Genomic DNA, 22,306 nt, shown 5'->3' on the forward strand with positions numbered 1-22,306 from the left:
ATACCAATCCTACTCAAACTATTACCAAAAAATAAATGACAAAATACTTCCAAATTCATTCTACAAGGCCAGTATTACTCTGATACAAAAACCAGACAAAGACATATCAAAAAAAAAAAAAAAGAAAGAAAAGAGAAAAGAAAAGAAAAGAAAAGAAAACTACAGGCCAATATCCCTGATGAACATTGTTGGAAAAATTCTTAACAAAATATTAGCAAATGGAATTCAACAACATATTAGAAAGTTCACTTATCATGACCAAGTGGAATTTATCTCAGGGATACAAAGACATATGGAAGCAAATCAATGTGATAGCAACAGAATGAAGAACAAAAACCTTGTGATCATTTCAATTGATTTTAAAGAATTAGAAAATCAAGAACAAACCATGGTACAGTTTCAAAATCATTGTATAGTTTCCAAAACTTCTCTTGCTTTTCATATGCTAAAAATACATTTGATAAAATTCAACATCTCTTCATGATTTAAAAAAATCATTAAAAAATGGGGTATAGGAGGAAGATACCTCAGCACAATAAAAGCCAAATGCAACAGACCAACAGCTAATATCATAATGAAAGGAGAAAACCTGAAAGCCTTTCCTCTAATATCTGAAACACAATAAGGATTCCAACTTTCACCACTGTTATTTGACATAGAGCTAGAAGTGCTAGCTAAAGCAATCAGATAGAAAAAAAGAAATAAAGGGAATCCACTGAAAATGAAACAGTAAAATTATTCTTGTTTGCAGATGATAAGATCTTATATTTTGAAAAACCTAAAGACTTGATCAAAAAATATTAGAACTAATTAATACATTCAGCAAAGTTGCAGGATTCTAAATTAACTTACACAATTAGTAGCACTTCTATATGCCAACAGTGGACAATCTGAAAAAAAGTTAAAAAGTAATCCTATTCACAAGAGGTACAAGTAAAATAAAATACCTAGTAATTAACCAAAGAAATGAAAGATCTCTACAATGGAAACTATAAAACCACAATGAAATAAATTGAAGAGGACACCAAAAAATGGAAAGACTTGTCATGGTTACGGATTGGAAAAATCAAGATTGTTAAAATGTCAATACTACCCAAAACAATCTACATTTTCAATGTAATCCTTATAAAAATACCAATAATATCATTCACAGAAATAGAAAAAACAATTCTAAAATTTATATGGAGTCGCAAGAAACCCAGAATGGCCAAAGCTATCCTGAGCAAAAAGGACAAAACTAGAGGAATTTCATTACCTGACTTCAAATTTACTACAGGGCTCTAGTAAAAAAAACAATATGGTATTGGCATAAAAACAGACACAGACCAGTTGAATAAAATGAAGAACCCACAAAGAAAACCATATGTCTAATGTGAACTTATTTTTAATAAAGGTTCCAAGAACACACATTGGAGAAACAACAGTGTCTTCAATAAATGGTGCTGGAAAAACTGGGTGCCCCTATGCAAAAGAATGAAACTAGATCTCTGTCTCTTTTCATATACAAAAATCTAGTCAAAATAGATAAAAGACTTACATCTAAGACATCAAGCTATGAAACTACTAAAAAAAACACTTTGGGAAAAATCTCCAGGACATTGGATGGGGCAAAGATTTCTTGAGTAATACCCCAAAAGCACAGGCAACAAAGCAAAAATGGAAAAATGAGATCACTTCACGTTAAAAAGCTTCTGCACAGCATCAGAAACAATCAACAGAGGAGACAGTCAACTCACAGAATGGGAGAAAATATTTGCAGACTACCCATATGACAAGGGATTCATAGCCAGAATATATAAGGAGCTCAAAGAATTCTATAGGAAAAGTCCAATCATTCTGTAGAAAAATGGGCAATTGATTTGCATAAATGTTTCTCAAAAGAAGATATATGAATGCCAAACAGGCATATGAAAAGGTAGTCACATTACTGGTCATCAGGGAAATGCAAATCAAAACTAAAATTAAGTATTATCTCACCCTAATTAAAATGGTTTTTATCCAAAAGTTAGACAATAACAAATGCTGGTGAGTGCATGAAGAAAAGGCAACAATTGTACACTTTTAGTGGGAATGTAAATTGTTAAAGCCACTATGGAAAACAGTTTAGAGATTCTTCAAAAAAGCAAAAATAGAACTACCATATGATCCAGCAATCCCACTGCTAGCCCAAAGAATACAATTCAGATTATTGAAGAGATATCTACACTCTCATATTTACTTCAGCACTGTTCACCATAGCCAAGATTTGAAAGACACTTAAGTGTCTATCATCAGACAAATGGATAAAGAAAATATGGTACATATGCACAATGGAGTACTACTGAGCCATAAAAAGAATGAGATTATGTTATTTGCAACAACACGGATGAAACTGGAGGTAATTATGTTAAGTGAAATAAGCCAGTACAGAAAGGCAAGCTTTACGTGTTCTCACTTATGTGTGGGAGCTCAAAATTATACAATTGAATTCATAGAGATAAAAGGAGCACGAGGATTATCAGAGGCAGAGAAGGGTACTGGGGTGGGGAGTTGGATTGGCTAAGGGATACTAAAATACAATTAGATGTAATAAATAAGATCTATTATTTGATAGCACAGAGGGTGAGTACAGTCAGCAATAATTTATTGTTCTTTTAAAAATAGCTAAAATAGTGTAATTAGATTGTTTGTAACAAAGGATAAATGGTTGAGTTGATGGAATCTCATTTACCCTGATGTGATTATTACACACTGTATGCTTGTATCAAAATATCTCATGGACTCTATAAATGTATACACTTACTGTGTACCTAAAACAATTAAAAATAAATAATAACTAATAAAAAGTACTTCTGCAAGGAAGGCTTAGTTATGGTTGTCTTGAGAGCTATATATTAACTCAAAAATATTCTGGCAAAAATATTCACTTTTCTGACAAATGTTTACCTTCATCTTCTTCATTTAAAGATGATAATCACCCTATTTACCCAAAATGATTATTTTAATTTTATTAATATGTGTGTTGACAAAATATAGAGATTCTAGCAACTTAAAAGAGTGGAAAACTCATTAATAGTTTTTTGGTATATTCTATCAATTCAATCATCTTTGATATTTTTCTTTATACTTCTATTTTACTTCTGAAATATTGTTACTTTGAATAGCAGGGTTCTTTTAAAAAATTGTATCAATTTAGAGACTACAAGTACAGTTTTATTACATGAATATATTCCCTAGTGGTGGAGTCTGGGTTTTTAGTGTAATAAGTTTTTTATATAATAGAGTTTATTAAAACATTTATAAGGTTGGTCAAAAAAACTATAAATTAGTATTAAAATATGTTTGCAGTGCTCCAGTAAGTTACTTGCATTACATATAACAGGAAAATCATCAAAAGTCTTTTTTGGAACCATTCTACTCTCCACTTGTATGACTTAAACTTTTTTAGATTTGACATATAAGTGAGATTATGTGGTATTTATTTAGTATGCCTGGTTTCTGTCACTTAACATAATGCCCTCAAAGTTTATCCATGTTGTTCATATTAGCATAATTAACAGAATTTTCCTCTCTTTAGAGACTGAATGGTATTTCATTGTGTATATATGCCATATTTTATTTATGAATTCATCAGTTGATGGACAATTTGATTGAGTCCATATCTTAGCTACTCTAAATAATACCGCAATGAGCATGGGTGTGCAGATATCTCTTAGACATACTGATTTCATTTCCTCTGGATATATACCCAGCAGTGGGATTGATAAATCGTATGGTAGTTTTACGTTTATTTTTTGAGGGCCCTCCATACTGTTTTCCATAGTGGCTGTACTAATTTATATTCCTATCAACAGTATGTAATGGTCCCCTTTTCTCCGTATCCTCTCCAACACTTATGTTTTGCCTTTTTAGTAATAGCCATTCCAACACGTGTTAGGTGATATTTCATTGTGGTTTTAATTTGAACTTCCCTGATAATCAGTGAAAGTGAGCATCTTTACATACACTTTCTGGCCATTTGTATGTCTCCTTTTGAAAAATGTTTATTCAGATTCTCTGCCCAGGTTTTAACTAAATTTTTTAAATAATGAGTTGTTTGAGTTCCTTACATATTTTTCAGATTAACGCTTTCTCAGATGTATAGTTTGCAAATATATTTTCCCATTCCTTATTTTGTGACTTCCCTCTGTCCCTATTTTTCTTGGCTGTGCAGAAGCTTCGTAGTTTGATGTATTCCTGTGCCAACATGAACGACATAGATGAACCTGGAAGGCATTATGTTAAGTGACAGAAACCAGGCACAGAAAAACAAATACCCCATAATCTCACTTAAATGTCAAATCTAAAAAAGTTAAACTTATACAAGTGGAGAGTGGAATGGTTCCAAAAAGACTTTTGATGATCTTTCTATTACATGTAATATATTTACTTGTATATATAAATATACATAAATATATATATACATATATGTATATATATGTATTTGTCTGGGCTTTTCCATTGAAATCCCTAAATTCAGTGTGCAGACCAAAAACACGGAGCTTGTGAAAATGTCTTCTGAGTACCTGACTGTGAACTGAGGACTCAGTGAATGCAGAAGCATTTTAGTGCCAAGATAACTGCTATTTCCGGGAATATCCTCCCTCCTTTTGGGATTTTTGACCAGAATACAGGCAACTTAAACACTCCCTTTAATCAGAGAATAAATAAATTAATAAGCAACCATATGGCTTAACATGCCATCAGTAATTTTCCCCCTCTCCTTTTTCTTCTCATGCCAAAAACAATAGACAGCCATGCATTGCACGCAGTGGCAATCATACACTATATAAACATGTTTCAGTCAATGATGGACTGCATATATGATTATGGTTCCATAATATTATAATATTGTATTTTTACTGTACCACTTATATGTTTAGATACACAAATACCATGTGTTATAATTTCTTACAGTATTCACTACAGTAACATGCTGTACAAGTTTATAGCCTAGGAGCAAATGAGCTATGCCATATAGCCCAGGAGTATGCTAGACTATAGTATCTACGCTTAACACTCTCTGATGTTTGCACAACAATGAATTTGCCTAATGATACATTTATCAGAATTTTTTCCAGTCACTAAACTATGCATTACTTTATACTACAAAGTTATAATAACCAAAATAGCATGGTACTGGCATAAAAACAAACACACAGACCTATGGAACAGAACAGAAAACCCATACATAAATCTACTGTTTTATTTTTGCTGTACCTCTTTGCACTTTATTTAGTGATTATTATAGATATTACAGTAACAGTACTCCATAGTCTGTATAAAGAAGATGTTGTGCCACTTTAGATAGCATCATGAAAGCTTACAATTTAGTATGCCCATTAATCCATTCTCAATCTTTATGCTAAAATCGTCTATGTATAAAAATTACACAAGACAGCATTGTAGCTTTCCTTTAAACAGTCATAGGAATTTTTTAGAGATTTAGAGCTAGAAAACATTTTAGATGTATCCAGATTGTGTGGGTTCATTTGGTCTGCTATGTCAGAGTACCACAGACTATGTAATTTGTGAACAATAAACATGTATTTCTCGTGGTTATGGAAGCTGAAAATCCAAGGTCAAGGTGTGAGCAGATTTCACGTCTAGTGAAGGCCTTTTTCTACATTATCACAAGGTGAAAGAAATAGAAGGGGAAATAAAATGGGAAGAAAGCTGTGTTCTCACATGGTATAAGAGTAGAAGTTAGAGAATCCCCTCTCTCAAGTCATTTTTATAAGGCCCCTAATCCCATCCAGAAGAGGTCCACCTTCTTGACTTAATCATTTCTTAAAAGCCACATCTTTTAATATTATCATATTTTTACTAAGTTCAAATACAAGCATTTTGGAAAATACAGTCAAACCATAGCAGAGATATTTATTATTTCCAATATTTAGATTTCTTCCTGAAGATGTGAGTTTTAAACTGCTAGTATTCCCTTCAGCTTGAAGAAGTTCATTTGGCATTTGTTGTATTGCGTGTCTCTTGGCAAAGAACTCTCGGTTTTCTTTTGTCTGAAAATGTTTTTATGTTATTTTGCCTAAATGTTTTTATTTTATTCCATTTTATTTTGAAAATGTTTTTATTTATTCTGTAATAAAAGTTTTAGCTGCTTGAATAACTATTTCAGCTGTTTGAAGATGTTTAACTATCATATGGCCTAAAGCTGTAATTTTTCTGATTAGCAGTCGGTTTTCTTTCTGTTTTAGCAGTTGATTCATGGTTTGTTTGGTTTGCTTGCTTTGGTTGCTTTCGATTTTCCTTTAACCTTTTTTATTGGTAACTTGTTGACAAGGTACCTTGCCATGATTTTCTCTTATATATTCTGCTTGAGGTTTGCTTTTCTTCATAAATCTATACATTTATATATCTTATCAACTTGGGAGAAATTGTGACAACTATTATTAGAAATATTTCTATTGCCTGTTTTCTGTATCCTTTTTTTTTAGGACTCCAGTTAAACATATGCTAGATCTTTTGATAGAGACATATGAATTTCTGTGTTTATCTTTATTTTTTCTCATCTTTTCTTCTTAATTCTTCAGATTAGATACTATGAAGATAACTATTTTTAAGTTAATTGACTCTCCTCTTTCATGTCAGTCCTGCTTTTAATCTATCTAGTAGTTTTCTTTAATGTCTGATATTATATTTTCAGTTTTAAAATTTACATGTGATTATGTCTTGGCATTTAGTACTCCACTGATGAAATTTTCTAATTTTTCATTATGATTATATTTTTGTATGTCATTGAGTATAGCTATAACAAATGCACCAAAATTATTTGTCTGCCAATCCCAACAGTTAAGTCAATATAGGGTTACTATTGGGTGACCATTGTTCTTTCTTCTTTCTCTTGAGAATAATGGGTTATGGTTTCCTTTTTTTTTTTTTTTTTTTTTTTTTTTGAGATGGATGGAGTCTTGCTCTGTCACCCAGGCTGGGGTGCAGTAACACAATCTCAGCTCACTGCAAGCTCTGCCTCATAGGTTTACGCCATTCTCCTGCCTCAGCCTCCTGAGTAGCTGGGACTACAGGCGCCTGCCACCATGCCCGGCTAATTTTTTGTATTTTTAATAGAGATGGGGTTTCACCGTGTTAGCTGGGATGGTCTCGATCTCCCGACCTTGAATCCACCTGCGTCGTCCTCCCAAAGTGCTGGGACTACAGGCCTGAGCCACCGCGCCTGGCCTGGAGCAGGTCAACTTATAATACAGATGTTGAGGTTAGCAGAAAGCTTCCAAATAACTGTAAAAATAATAAAGAAGAGATAATAATGAAATAAGTGGTGAAACAAATTCAATAGAGATTATAATTTAACATGAAATAATAAAGTGGACATTGAAGATGATAAAAACTATAATTTTTAAAATTAAGAATTCCTTCAATAGGTTTAACAACAGACAGACATAGTAAAGTACAGGGTTGTGACCTCATAGGCAGGTAAATTAAAAATACCCAACCAGAAGCATAGATAAGAATATAATAAAAGAACAGAAAAAAAGAATAAAAGTTGTGCAAAACAAAGTAATATTGCCCAGCCTATCTGAAAATGGACTCACAGAAAACGAGGAAGGGAATCTGAGATGAAGAATGGCATATGGAAAGTTTCTTAGGGAGAACATTACAGATCATTACATGTGAGAAAGAGGGGAATATATTTGGCAAATGGGAGGTTAAACTGAGATTCATTTGTAGCAAAGGCCTCAGCTAATCTCAAAAGGAACATAGACCTTTATAAGCACCCTGACTGACTTCAAGATCCAGATTCATTGAACAGCCATTGTCTGTAGGCTACACCTGGGGAGAGGATGGAACCTTAACAAAGGAAAATCCCTTTTGCTAGGAACAATTCCTAGAGGAAGATTAAACTGTAAGCCATCCTTTGGTATCCAAAGGATGCTCCCAGTATCTCCAGCAATGACGGTGAAGGACAGATTTGAACATCTCAGCAAAACATAGACTAGTGTATAATCTTTGTGAGATGCAAAACAAATAAATTTTATTTGCTATTACAACTGGAGTGGGAGAGGACAATTCTAGAGCCTGTCTTACTACAATACGTTTTACATCACAGGCTAAGAAACTAATGCAAATTTTCTACCAAGTACCAAATATATCCATTCAAATAAATATTCAGAATAAAGAAAATCTTGCCATATTGGCCATTGACCCAGAGGATCTGTTGCAAGCCAAATGTTCGTGGGTATTTGTTTATTACCTTACCAGCACCTCCTCCTCTCCCACTACCTACCCCAATCTAACATGAGAGTCATAATGACACTTTAAATACCCTGATAGCAATAACTCAGACCCCATTTCCTCAAACTATCTGGGCATTGCTCTTTACCCTGCATTTGGTTACCTTAATAAATGGCTATAGACTTTTTTAAGTAGACTGAGGAAATCATTCAGGTATACATATATTTGGGCAATTCAGGGATTTTCTTGGAGACCTGATTTCTTCTTCAGTCAATGGATTCTGAGACTGATAACTGGATCAGTTCTGGGAACTGGACAATATATTTTAACGTGTAATAGGACACCTTTTTTTCATCATCCTTATAATTCATCCTTGATATGTTGTGATTCTTTTTAATCAGCCTTTGTTGGCTGCCTATTCATTTGGCATCTAGTTATATTGTGTTCTGTTTACCATCTCCAAGTCTCTTTACAGGTTAGGACGCTTTGGCTGCAAATTCAATCTTTCTGATTATTAAAAAAGTTGTGTAGTTGTGGTTAACTGGCACCACCTGGGCTTCATTAGTTTACGATCCTATTAGCTCCATTGCTATTAGGAGCCCAGATTTGTAATGGGGTTTCCTACCATCAGCCCTGGCCAACAGGGGAGAATCACCACTGTCTCATCAATGCTGACCTCTCTCTCAAGCAGTGCACTTCATTTCACTTCTATCTGGTCCCTTCCACTGAACACAGACAGCTGAAGGATGTTTATACCTTTCATATAATATAGCCAGTTATCCAAAGCTTTTGTTCCCTGTTACCTTCTTTGATAGCAGTCCTTGTATTTAACCTCACTCACACATTCTTTGCTTTCTCCAAAATTCCAAGTATACATTAGCAATACCTTAACAAGGTGTCTCAGAGTTTTCACCAAGCTGTTAAATTTGACAGAGGAGATAGAGTTCCATTATTTCTAATTCTTCTTTATCAAACTTTATGTTTCCTGGTCCACTCTTGACTCAGCACACTCAGAAAAAACGATCACGCATATTTGTCCAGCTTCTCTCTGCTAGGTCCTGTAGCTCCTTTCATATATAGCCCAGCATATAAATAAATGGGTTGATTTATGACTTGACCCTAGTATTGGTTTGATTTCCAGGAGGATACATGAACATAATTTTCAGTGTAGGCTTGCCTTAAAAATCAGAAACATTATTATCCTTATCAAACTAACACAGGAACAGAAAACCAAAAACTGCATGTTCTCACTTACAAGTGAGAGCTAAATGATGAGAACACTTGGAAACATAAAGGGGAACAACAGATACTGGGGCCTACCTGAGGGTGGTGGTTAGGAGGAGAGAGAGAAAATCAGGAAAAATAAATAATGGATACTAGTCCTAATATCTGTGTAATAAAGTAATCTGTACAACAAATTCCCGTGACATGAGTTTACCTATATAACAAACCTGCACATGTACCCCTAAACTTAAAACAAAAGTTGAATAAAAAAAGTCAGAGCCTTCTGCATCATCCTCAGTGAAGGGGAGATGGTTATCCTTTAAGAAGAAAAATGCGAAGCCACAGGCGTCAGAGGAATCTGAAATTTTAAAGTATTTATGTGCATCTATCCAGATGTCCAAATTTCCAGTCTCAGCAACCCTTCTCAAAAAGGTCTCCAACCTCGGTATATCAGAGTTTCTTGGGTTTTGAATGTAGACATTTATAGAGCTAGGACATGCTTATGAGTAAGTTTTACATGTTTTCTGCTCACAGACTGCAGGAGACGAGTTTCTCCTTACGTACTGCCAAAGAGGCCTAATTAAATGAAACGTATCACCTTAAGTCGGTGATTAATTATACTCATCATCTCATTTGATTTTTCCTTTAAGTTCTAGGCCATACAACAAAATAAGAAAAGAATTAAAGATATTATTTTGTGGTCATTTTATGTCAAGCCTCTGAGAGTTTCAAGAAAAGCTGTAATGTAAGTACTAAGGTATTATAAGGAAGTCACATAAGCTTAGATACATAAAGACAAAGCAAGATATTAGAAATTAGGGGCAAAATAGCAATCTAATAAAAAGATTAGTATTTCACAACCATGGCAAATTTATTCCAGTGATGTAAGACTAATTTTAACATTTAAAAATAAATCACTTTAATTCACTACATTAACAGAATAATGGAGGCAAAATATTTTGTTAAAATTTGATATGTCTTCTTGGCAAAAACACTCAACAAATACACAGAGAATGACAATTTCTTAATCAAAGTAAAAATATCTACAAAAATTAACACATAGTTATTGTATTTTATAGTTAAGTATTTAGTTATTTTAACTAAATTTTGGAATAAGAAAAGTATTTCCACTCCCACCACAGGTAGTCAACATTGTACTAAAAATCTGATACAAGGCTGGGCGCGGTGGCTCACGCCTGTAATCCCAGCACTTTGGGAGGCTGAGGCGGGCGGATCATGAGGTCAGGAGATCGAGACCATCCTGGCTAACACGGTGAAACCCCGTCTCTACTAAAAATACAAAAAAATTAGCCGGGTGAGGTGGCGGGCGCCTGTAGTCCCAGCTACGCGGGAGGCTGAGGCAGGAGAATGGCGTGAACCCCGGGGGGCAGAGCCTGCAGTGAGCCGAGATCGCGCCACTGCACTCCAGCCTGGGTGACAGAGCAAGACTCCTTCTCAAAAAAAAAAAAAAAAAAAAAAATCTGATACAATACAGTAAGACAATTTCCCTGCTCTCCTCCTCCTTCAAATAAAGACATTCGATGAAAGTGGTAGAACTCTCTTTACTCATAAATTGTGTAACTGTCCAAATGGAAAATTTAGTGCATTATACAAACATACTATAACAATTAATGTGTATATTTAGCAATGTCATTTGTTAAAAGATCAACAGATAAGTACCAATTTAACCTACAAATACTTACAATAAGCAAATATTGAAAATGGAATTTTAAAAATACCACTTTCAATAGTACCCAAAACAATGAATAAGTAGAAACAAAGTCGAAGAAAAATATGGAATAACTACAATGAAAATAGAACATATTACTTAGAGAAATTAAAGATGACCTAGATTAATAGAGAGATACACCATGTTCATTAATATGAAGATTCAATATTGTTAAGATGCCAATTCTTTGCAAAATGCTTCATACAATTGATAGACTCCTAATCAAGAACTCAAAATATTTTAGTAGAAATTTAAAATGGGTATCTAAAATTCATATGAAAACAAATAGGATATATATTAATCAAGATAATCTGGAAGAAAAAGAACAAATTTGGAGGTCATGCATTAAGTTTTAAAATGTATTACAATGTAATTTCATGACAGTGTGTTATGGGAATAATGACAGCAAACACACCAGTAAAACACAATAAAGCGTCAATGAGTATAAATACACATATGTATAAACTTGCTACGTGAAAAACACATCAGTGAAATTTCATGAGAGGAGAATGTTTTTGTTTTCATTTTTAATAAATTGTGCTAGACAGATGTGCTAGATCAATCTGGTTTTGTTACAGCAAAAACAAAAACACATAAGTTTTAAGCCAAAAACACAAACGTTTTAAATCATAAAGCTAATTGAAAAGTAAAAGCTTCTTCAATTTCAAAGCTTCGAGAAGAAATGAAAATTCTTCTGGGAGAAAACTGAAATATTTGAGTAGGCAAAGATTTTTTAAATGGGACTTAAAACCACTCATCACAAAATGAAATAAAATCTTCAGTTTGACTGCCTTTTGTGGTAATAAAAGAGAAAGCAAAGAATAGTACTTACACAATAGATGTTAAGTTGAAGACATTGCCACAGAGCAGGGCCCTAGGGTTTGATACTTCCAAAAAGAGTGGGGAAAAAAAGGAATAAACCAGCCAAACCATCTTTCCACTATGGGAGAAAGTCACATTAAGTGTTGGGAGAGGAAAAAATATTTTCCCTGAGAATGTGTGGTGACAAACCCAACCTCAGATTTGAGACCTTTTGGTTTTATCCAACAATGTAATGATATTGGAGTTTAAACCTTTTCCTCTTGATGATCCTTTCAGAGGTTATATAAAAGTTCAAAAATCATTAGTTGTACCTCTGCTTATCACCTGCTTTTATAAAACAACTATTACGGCCCATAAGCATTAAGATTCGGTGATTTTATTTTTCAGAATTCTCTCCTCTAAACTGTAAGCTGCTTAAGAGCAGGGACCATCTCTATTAAGCTTTTAATCTCCTTATCGCCAAGCAGAATGACTGGCAAATCAGTGATGAGTAATTATTGAATAAAAGTTACAGGAAAAAAGTAGGAGTTAAAACTTAGAATGTCACTTAAAATGCTATTAGAGTGAGGAAATCTTGATGGCGTTTTATTTCTTGTGTAAACTAGCAGTGTTTTTGCAGTCAGGGAATTTAAGAAAAGAAGCAGCAGCCGGGTGCGGCCTGTAATCCCAGCACTGTGGGAGGCCGAGGCGGACAGATGACGAGGTCAAGAGATCGAGACCATCCTGGCTAACACCGTGAAACCCCGTCTCCACTAAAAAACACACAAAAAATTAGCCGGGCGTGGTGGTGGGCACCTGTAGTCCCAGCTACTCGGGAGGCTGAGGCAGGAGAATGGCGTGAACCCGGGAGGTGGAGCTTGCAGTGAGCAGAGATCACGCCACTGCACTCCAGCCTGGGCAACAAAACCAGACTCCGTCTCAAAAAAAAAAAAAAAAAAAGCAGCAGCAATACACTATATCAAATGTTGGAAAATTCTATTTTATAGAACAGCCTGTCCACATTTACAAATAGAAGGCCATTGGGGCTTCTGGAGACATAAAAATTAGTCAACGTTGTTAATTCTCCTACTGAATTATTCTATTGAATTCTTTAGAAATGTTACCAATTTCTCAGAAAACAAGTAAGAAAAGTATTCTTAAATTATAATTTTTAAAAATTTCCCACAAACTAAACACAATCTGAAGTATAAAAATAAAACTTCAAAACATATAAACAGTAGACTGTAGAAAATGAAATTTTTTCAGGTAAAAAATCTTTCATATACATGAATGGCCTGTAGAATAAGCCCAGTTAAATCTATTTTATATTCTAGTTTACATATAGCAACATTTGCATTTCGGGGTTCCCAGTTTTGGGATTTCTGAGAAATACATAGAATTATGTAATCAGGCTGGGTGCAATGGCTTACGCCTATAATCTCAGCACTTTGGGAGGCCGAGGCAGGTGGATTACCTGAGATCAGGAGTTCGAGACCAGCCAGGCCAACATGGTAAAACCCTGTCTCTACTAAAAATACAAAAATGGCCAGGCATGGCGGCGGGCACCTGTAATTCCAGATATTCAAGAGGCTGAGGCAGGAGAATTGCTTGAACCTGGGAGGCTGAGGTTGCAGTGAGCCGAGATCGCACCATTGACTCCAGCCTGGATGACAGAGGAAGACACCATCTCAGAAAAAAAAGTAATAATCACCACAATAGGATACAAAACAATTACTTCACCCAGAAAGTTATCTAATGATGCTCCTTTATAGTGAAAACCTCCTGTCACTTTTGACACCTGGAAATCACTGCTCTGTTTTCTATTAAAGATATATATCATTACATGTCCTACTATTATCATATGAATGCATTTGATAGTCTTCTGTATTACTTTCCAAAAGAAAACATAGCTATGTGGCAACTATTAGAGTGGATAAAAATTTATAAGTGAAATATTGTAACAAATTTGGGATCTTAACAGCTTTTGTGTTTCTCTATACATCATTATCACATTTGTAATAAAATTGTCACCATAAAATGACTTTAACAAGGCTTCGATATGTGAAGAAATACATCTATATAAATAATGAATTTTAAAAAATGGTGATTACCACATTAGAGATTGTTGCTGTCTCTATAAAGCATTAAATTTAAGAGAAATATGGCAAAACTTTTTTGGGTTTGTTTTTTCATTTTTATTTAGAACTATAATGACAACAGTTAAAGAAAAAATTATTTTTGATGCTTGTTAATGAGGTTAAGAAAGATTTTATTCAGAGGGGACCACTGATATAGGTATAGGGACCACTGCAAAGTGCTCTTGTAATGAGATGAGAGACTGGACTTGTCCCTGAATACAACATGGGGGTGTTGAAATTTATAGCTAAGCAGCAGGGAAGCGGTCAGTAGATGGGAAGTTACTAAAAAGAAACATCAGAGATACTGGGGAATTCTTGCTAAACAGACCTAATAGGATTCTTGTGGAAGCAGGCCCAGGGGATCAGACATCACCTTTGGGATGGTGAAGGATGAGGAATCCTATCAGCTATTGAACGTGATAAAATATCTGAGGTGGCTGAACTGACTTAGCAAGATTCTTGCTAAAATCTGACAATGCAGACACAAATACAGAAATCCAAATGTCAGGCCTAGTTGAAAAAAACTCAGGAAATCCTGAGTAAATTATAGTCAAAGAGAGAATCTGTCACAACAAACAACAGTAAGTAAACTTGCGCAAAAAATTTACTATGACTCAAACTTCATAGGAAAACACAGAGTAATTATTGAAATACTTTATTTTGTCTTTCATCATTATATGATTTAAAACCATACACATTGAGGATTTCATTGTACTAATTAATTGGAAAATTTTGCTTCAAAACAATTGCAAATGGAAAATATCCTTAATATTGTTGCTTGTACTTATTAACACTATTAGGATTTGCATAAATGTAAGAAAGGCAAAAGTAGCCTCTTCCTTGCAGACCTTGGTATTAAATATATTGAGGGTATTTTTATCTCCAGCTTACTTATCAGCTTCCATTAAATGCTGGTATCCTTACAACAGTGATGCTAGTATTTACATAAAGAAGTTCTGGGCATGATGAACTATTAAGTGACTGAGTGTTGTAAAATTAGAACTTTCCATGTTATTTTCTTTCTTTCTTTTTTATTTTGAAACAGTCTCACCCTGTTGTCCAAGCTAGAGTACAGTGGCATGATCTCTGCTCACTGCAACCTCTGCCTTTCAGGCTCAAGCGATTCTCCTGCCTCATCCTCCCCGGTAGGTGGGACTACAGGTGCGCAGCACTACCCCTGGCTAATTTTTGTAGTTTTGTAGAGACGGGTTTTCACCATGTTACCCAGGCTGGTCTTAAAGTCCTGAGCTCAAGTGATCTGCCCCCCTAAGCCTTCCAAAGTGCTGGGATTACAAGCATGGGTCATTGCGCCTGGCCAGAAATGTCCATGTTATTTTCAGATGCATTCCAACTGCATATACTCATGTTTTTCAGTGTCTGGCAAGTGAAAAAAAACAAAGTACTAATAGTAGCAAAACATCATTTTGAAGTATCTATTACAAAATTATGGTTTTCATCTAAGGAAAATACCTGCTTTGCCTAACATAGCAGCCTACCTCTGTAAATCTGCATAAGAAAATGCATAAGAACTTCCAGACAATATTGAAATTGCTTTCCAATTTCTCCTAGAGGTCAATCCCAATATTAAAAGCCTTTTTCATATTTACCAGGAGATTCTTAAGCATAATGGTATTAAATTATACACCTCATGAGAACAAGGGTTGAGTGTGTCATGTTTACGACTATTTTTAAGTACCTGGCATGGTGCCTGGCACAGAAATATTCAATCAATATTTGCTGAGTGAGTAAAGGGAAATATGAATGAATGAATAAAGACAGTAAAAGATCTTACAAATCTGAGATTATTAAATGTGATCTTTACTTCAATTACATGTTATATAACCTGAAGAAAATCTGTCTTTCAAAATTAATAAAAAGTATATTATATTAACAAAAAATGTAGAGTTGGTGGCTGTACCGGTTTTGCAACTTTTTATAGCATATAAAAATTAAAGAGGAAAAATACTGTTTATTGAAATAGAAATAGGAAACGATTTTGTTCATGGTGACATAGGGGGAGACTTTTTTTTAAATGGCCACGTGGGCATAAAGATCGTGCATAAAATGATTTTATTTTACTTTTTTTGCTAGGAAAGAGCAATATCCCTGGACCGCTATTTTGTTTAAATATCATAACACATCTCAAGGGAAACATAGGGAAGGGAAATGTGAAATATCTGGAGCCACATAACAACAGTGTTACACAAATCTTAACAGAGTACTTTAGCAACCAGTTTCATTGGAGAACAATCTCTGTTATTTACTATCATTTATAAAGCCCTAAAGAGTCACCTCAATGTTCCTCTCTTCTCCTGAGAATCATCCTGGCTATTATAGTGAATCAGAGATCATTTTTTTTTACAGAGCAAACTCCATTTTTTTTTTTTTGCGATATGAGGAGATTGTTTCAGAGACCAGATCAGTCGGTTCTAGATATATATCTACCTTTATTTCTAAGTAAATTTTTAATACAGAAATGGGTGCATAAATGGTATTTGACATGTGTCCCTAACTTGTTCACAAGCTATTCAAAAATAATACTGATAATTTTGAGGCTAGGCAGGGTGTGTCAGGCCTGTAATCCCAGCACAGGGAGGTCAGGGCGGGCAGATCATTTGAGTCCAGGAGTTCAGACCGGCCTGGCCAACATGGCAAAACCCCATTTCTACTAAAAATACAAAAGAATTATCCAGATGTGGTGGCTGCACCTGTAATTCCAGCTACGCAGGAGGCTGAGGCAGGAGAATCGCATGAATCCAGTAGGAGGAGGCTGCAGTGATCTGAGATCGCACCACTGCACTCCAGCCTGGGTGACAGAGCGAGATTCCATCTTAATAATAACAATAATGATAATAATGATAATAGTAATTTTGAAATGGTCACTGTGCAATAATAACTAATATTAGTATATTTCTAAAATATATTGAGAAATATACATTCCTATAGACTAAAGGAATATATTTCACATTGTACTCCAAATTAAGCTTTGTCCTGCTTTGTTTGGATACTTCTTTTAGATATACTTCATATTCCTTACTTCACATTTAACTTCTATTTGCCCCAATCCCTGGTACATTCTGATGCTGTGATAACGTGCTTTTTATGAGCTGTAGAAACATTCATACAAGTACAGCTGACAGGCCCTTGCCTCATGTTCTTGATGCTGCACCCTTGCTTTCTGCCCTGGGGATTTACTGTTGAAGTGTCTGGAGGACCCACCTTGGTGCCCAAGCATACATAGTGCAGAAATATGAATCATTCCCCTGTAAATGCCCATCAGATAAAGACCATATGGAATACATCTATGCCCAAAGTTAAATTTAATTAAGCTTGGTTTCTTAAAGGAGGCAGAAAATAATGGAAAACGTGGTACATTACCAATAAGAGATGTTAAGGGAACTTACAGAATTTGGAGTACATGTTGGGAGATTTGGGAGGACATTCATTAAAATGTGCTTTTCTAGATTGAGTACTCTAAGAAGTCAGTGGCAATTTAGAAATTTGATATTCTGATATATATATATATATTTTTTGAGACAGAATTTTGCTCTTGTTGCCCAGGCTGGAGTGCGATGGCGCGATCTCGGCTCACTGCAACCTCCGCCTCACAGGTTCAAGCAATTCTCCTGTCTCAGCCTCCCAAGTAGCTGGGATTACAGGCATGCACCATCACACCCAGCTAATTTTGTATTTTTAGTAGAGACGGGGTTTCTGCATGTTGAGGCTGGTCTCGAACTCCTGACCTGAGGTGATCTGCCCGCCTCGGCCTCCCAAAGTGCTGGGATTACAGGCGTGAGCCACCGTGCCTGGCCAAGATCTCATGAAGACTCACTCACTATCATGAGAACAGCACTGATGGGGGGAACCACTCCCATGATCTAATCACCTCCCATGAAGTACCTTCTCCAATATGTGGGGATTACAATTTGGATTATAATTTAAGATGAGATTTGGGTGGGGACACAGAGTCAAATCATATCAGATAGCTTGGTGCCATCCTCATGAAATTGAGTTCTCTCTCTGAGGTCACATAAGATCTGGTTGTTTAAAAGAGTGTGATGCCTCCTCTCTCCTCTCTCTCTCTCTCTTTCCACCTTTCTCACCATGTGATATACTGGCTTACCCCTTCACCTTCTGCTATGATTATAAACTTCCTGAGGCTCTCAGAAGAAGCTAATCAGATGTCAGTGCCATGCCATGTACACCCTGCAGAATCTTGAGACAATTAAACTTCTTTTCTTTATAAATTACCTGACCTCAGGTATTTCATTATAATAATGCAAGAATGGACTAACACAGTTAGAGAAAGTTATCCTTTAAATATGAGGAAGAATTAATTAGAAGTATTTGAAGGACAACAAGAAAAATTAATGAAGTATGTCATAATTTCAGTATCCTAAATGAATATGTCAGGAATAAAGTGGTGCCAACAGATAATATTTTCTTGAAAAATAAATACAAATAATACTTCTAGACATGATGGACCATATACTTTCAACAGGGTACTCTTTTGAGTCAGTAATTTCTTTCCAGGTTTCCCAACGTCAGAGGCTTAAAAAAAATAGGTTATTTTTCATGTGCACTTTATTCTTACTCTACACTTAGAAGTTTCAAGTGCTCTTCTCCAAAGGGAGCTCACAATGTATTGCTTTTCAGATACTCCCTTTGAAAGATAATTTTTATTTAGGACACCTATTATGGGGGTGGTGTAGATAAAAGGGAAGGCTTGAATTTGATCTATTAATAGAGTTTAAGCACAAGAGGCTGGTGCAGATAACCGAAAACTCCAGAAGTAGGGAGAGGAGATGGCTGGCAGTAAAGAGAAATTATGGAGGTATAATTTTACATAATAACTTGGATTTTACATAATTCTGAGGGACTTTACATAATTCTAGATATTTAGGGCCTGAAGCGTGCAATAGTCATTATGGCTTGGAGGAAGGTGGATGAATTCCTGCTTACCATATTTAGCATTCCAGTATGCATTCTTACTTTTTTCCTTTCTTCCTCATTTTTATTAAGTTTTACAATTTAAGTATATGATATGCATATTCACATACCCACAGTCCATTGCAGGTGCATGTTTTTAGTTACAATACTAAAACCACCAATCTCTCAACTTAAAAAATGGCTCATTAAATGGCAAATTAAACAAAGAGGTTGGTGGTATTTTAAGAAGTTTAAAATATGCATTGAGCATTTGACACCTTTGTGGTCACTCTGAGTTCAAGCAAATCTTAATTTCATGGAAATTCTTGCATTTGAAATATAGGTAAACCACTAAGTCTATGTCTAGTGGAAGCACACATTCAAAACAATAATTTAAAACAAAGTAGGAGAATATTCCTTGTCCACTCTGTTAAGTGTGGCAGAGTGTAATGGTCAGTATTGGCTATAAGAACCATCACTGGCAAAACCTTTAGTGATTGGAAAACCTTTCAAAGTAGAAGGTGTCTTAGAATGAGTTAGGTTTGATAATTGCTAATAGGTCTTTAGCAATGGCTTATTACATCAATATATGCATGCAAAACAGCAGAACTACTTTTCTTGAATATATTAATTTCTAAGTAACTTGACCTTGTGTTTTCCTTTCATTGCTTTGTATTGAAACATGAGATCTTTTTTGGAAAGTGTTTAAAGATATTCATTCCTTAGTGTCAAGGAATACCCACCGACATCATTTCCATTTTTCAGGGAAATATGTATCGGGTTGCTTACTCAGTGTGAGAAATTTTATAAATAATCAGAGAGATGGGGAAAAGGAGATCATAAACCAAAAATAGGCACTGCTTCTGTAGAACACTTGAGACCATGTTCATGCCAATATTTTGCTTGTAAAGGTCATTTAAGTTACCATTTTTGAAGTATGTTGTAATTTCAGAGGACAAAATCCATGTCATCTTCAACCAATCACATCATCTAGAGATAATTTTAATATTATGCACAAGAAGAGTAGCTAATGATGTAGTAAATGTGTATGACTCCACTGACAGACTTTTATTAAGTGACCCAGAGTTTAAATTTATGTATACTTTTCTGATTTTGTTTCACTATAGAAGCCTTCAAAATATTTCGTAAAATCTATTCATCAGTAGGCAAGATGTGGTAAAAGAAAAATGAAAGACAAATGCGAAAACCTTTGATAAAAAAAAACTTTAAGTGGTTGTTAATACAGATATAAACTTGATATATGGATAGGCACTGGATATACACACATATATAAGGGAAATATGCATATATTTCTAAAATACATATATATATATATGGGAAATTTATTTTGATTGATGTGGTGTTTCTTTTCACATCCCACCTTCCTGCAGTAGGAATTGATGCTACTGCTGAAACAATGGAATCACGCCTCACTAACTATAATTTTGGCCTTTGTAATCTTCATCCATTGCACCTGGTTCATTTTCTCCATTTACTCAACCAATTTCCACAGGCTAGAGTTTCAGCCTTAACTGGCTGCTGGCCAAAAACAAAGGGAGTAGAAGTGTGTTGTTGCATCCATGCCTCCCCAGCACAACAGATATATAAGAGATTTTTAATCACTGCAGCACTGAAGCAGCTTTTTTTTTTTCAGTAAAAGAGTGCCAATTTTGCTTTCAATATATTATGTTTTAAGATTTTAAAAATTTCTATTTCCCGAAAATATTTTTTTCAATGATCTTTTGGATCCTGAGGTGAAGTTTAACTCACAATGCATTTTAGGTCTTGAGAATAGGTACCCCTGCTTTTGCTGCAGTAAGCATTCTTGCTGAAATGTTTTTGCATACTTGCTAGAAAGTTTTCTACATATTTTAACAAGAGGGATGCATCTGTGGAAATTTATGTATGGAGTGTTAGGTATTGTGGTACATATGTAAACTTGTTTATAAAATATGCAAATTTTTTGTCATTACTAATACTAACACCTGTCTAAACCATGTGTTACTCGGAGAAAAAATTGCATGTATTTGTTGTAACAGAGATTTGCTAACTCGAATTTTTTTCAACAATTTATTTTTTTATACTTTCTTGCAAATTTTAGTTTTGGCTCCCAATTTCAGAGAAGAAAAACAAAATGTGCCATGGCATTATGAATATATTCAAAGCAAATGTGGTTTGATAAATGTAGAGAACTAATGAGGAACAAAACATATTTTTGTCTGTAAAATCCACTTGGGGTTTAATGCTTCTCATTCAACTGTTATTCTAGTCATTTTGGGTCTCCAAACTCATTACTGATGTATCATGTAAGATACAGTTTCCTGAGCAAAAATGGTAGTTTAGACCATAATAACCCAAACTATATATAAAATGTGAAGAAGTCAAACAATAGATATGATTAGAATGAGTAATAGGCGAAAGTATTTTTACCCAGAGGATCTAGAAAATTCAAATTGCAGAAGACAATGTAGTCAAATCTCAAAATACAAGCAAGTATTTGACATGGTAATGAATGCCTTTCTACCATAGATTTTATGGAGCATGTATAAGTGTAGGATATAGTCAGTTTATTAGGCTCCAGTTGTTTTAAGTCATATTAGTAGTCATCAGGGTAAAGATCAATATAAATAAAATTTGTTAAGAAAATCTGTAAGAGGAGAATTCTAACAGTGCACAATGGGCCTGGTCCAGGGGAATGATTGTGTGCAATTAGCTTATGATCTGCTGGAGACAGGCCATACACTCTGTCCCCACCAAGTGCTCACAAACTCTGCCATGTTGTAAGCACCTGCTGAGAACAGCAAATAAGGCTTGGCAGGGGCTTCCTGCTCCTTTGAGTAAGCCACAAAGAGGTCCTGAGACACAATATGACAGCTATAAGGTGACTTTTTTTTCTAGTGTGTGCCCTTATGTCTACCACTAGCTCTTGTTTTTCTTTTTTTTAAATATGTTCTGAGGAAAACTGCTTAATATTTAAACTTCAACTTCCTTGTGTGTAAAATGGGGATAATTGAAGAGTCTACCTCATAGTATTGTGAAACTTACATAACACTATGCATATGCAGTGTTTGCAAGAGTGTCCCTCCAAGTCAAGTTCAGCTATCTCATTATTCTTGGGGCAGCAGTTTTACTATCATCATTCTCATTGGTAAACGCTGGCTTTGCTGTCAGCTACTCTGGACTCCAGGACCAGTTCTGTGTCTTTACTATGTACACAGCTACATGGGCCATTGTAAGCATAGCACCAAAACACATCTAGCAG

The sequence above is a fragment of the Symphalangus syndactylus genome, chromosome 16 (genome assembly GCF_028878055.3).
Source record: "Symphalangus syndactylus isolate Jambi chromosome 16, NHGRI_mSymSyn1-v2.1_pri, whole genome shotgun sequence".
NCBI classification, from domain to species: Eukaryota; Metazoa; Chordata; class Mammalia; order Primates; family Hylobatidae; genus Symphalangus; species Symphalangus syndactylus.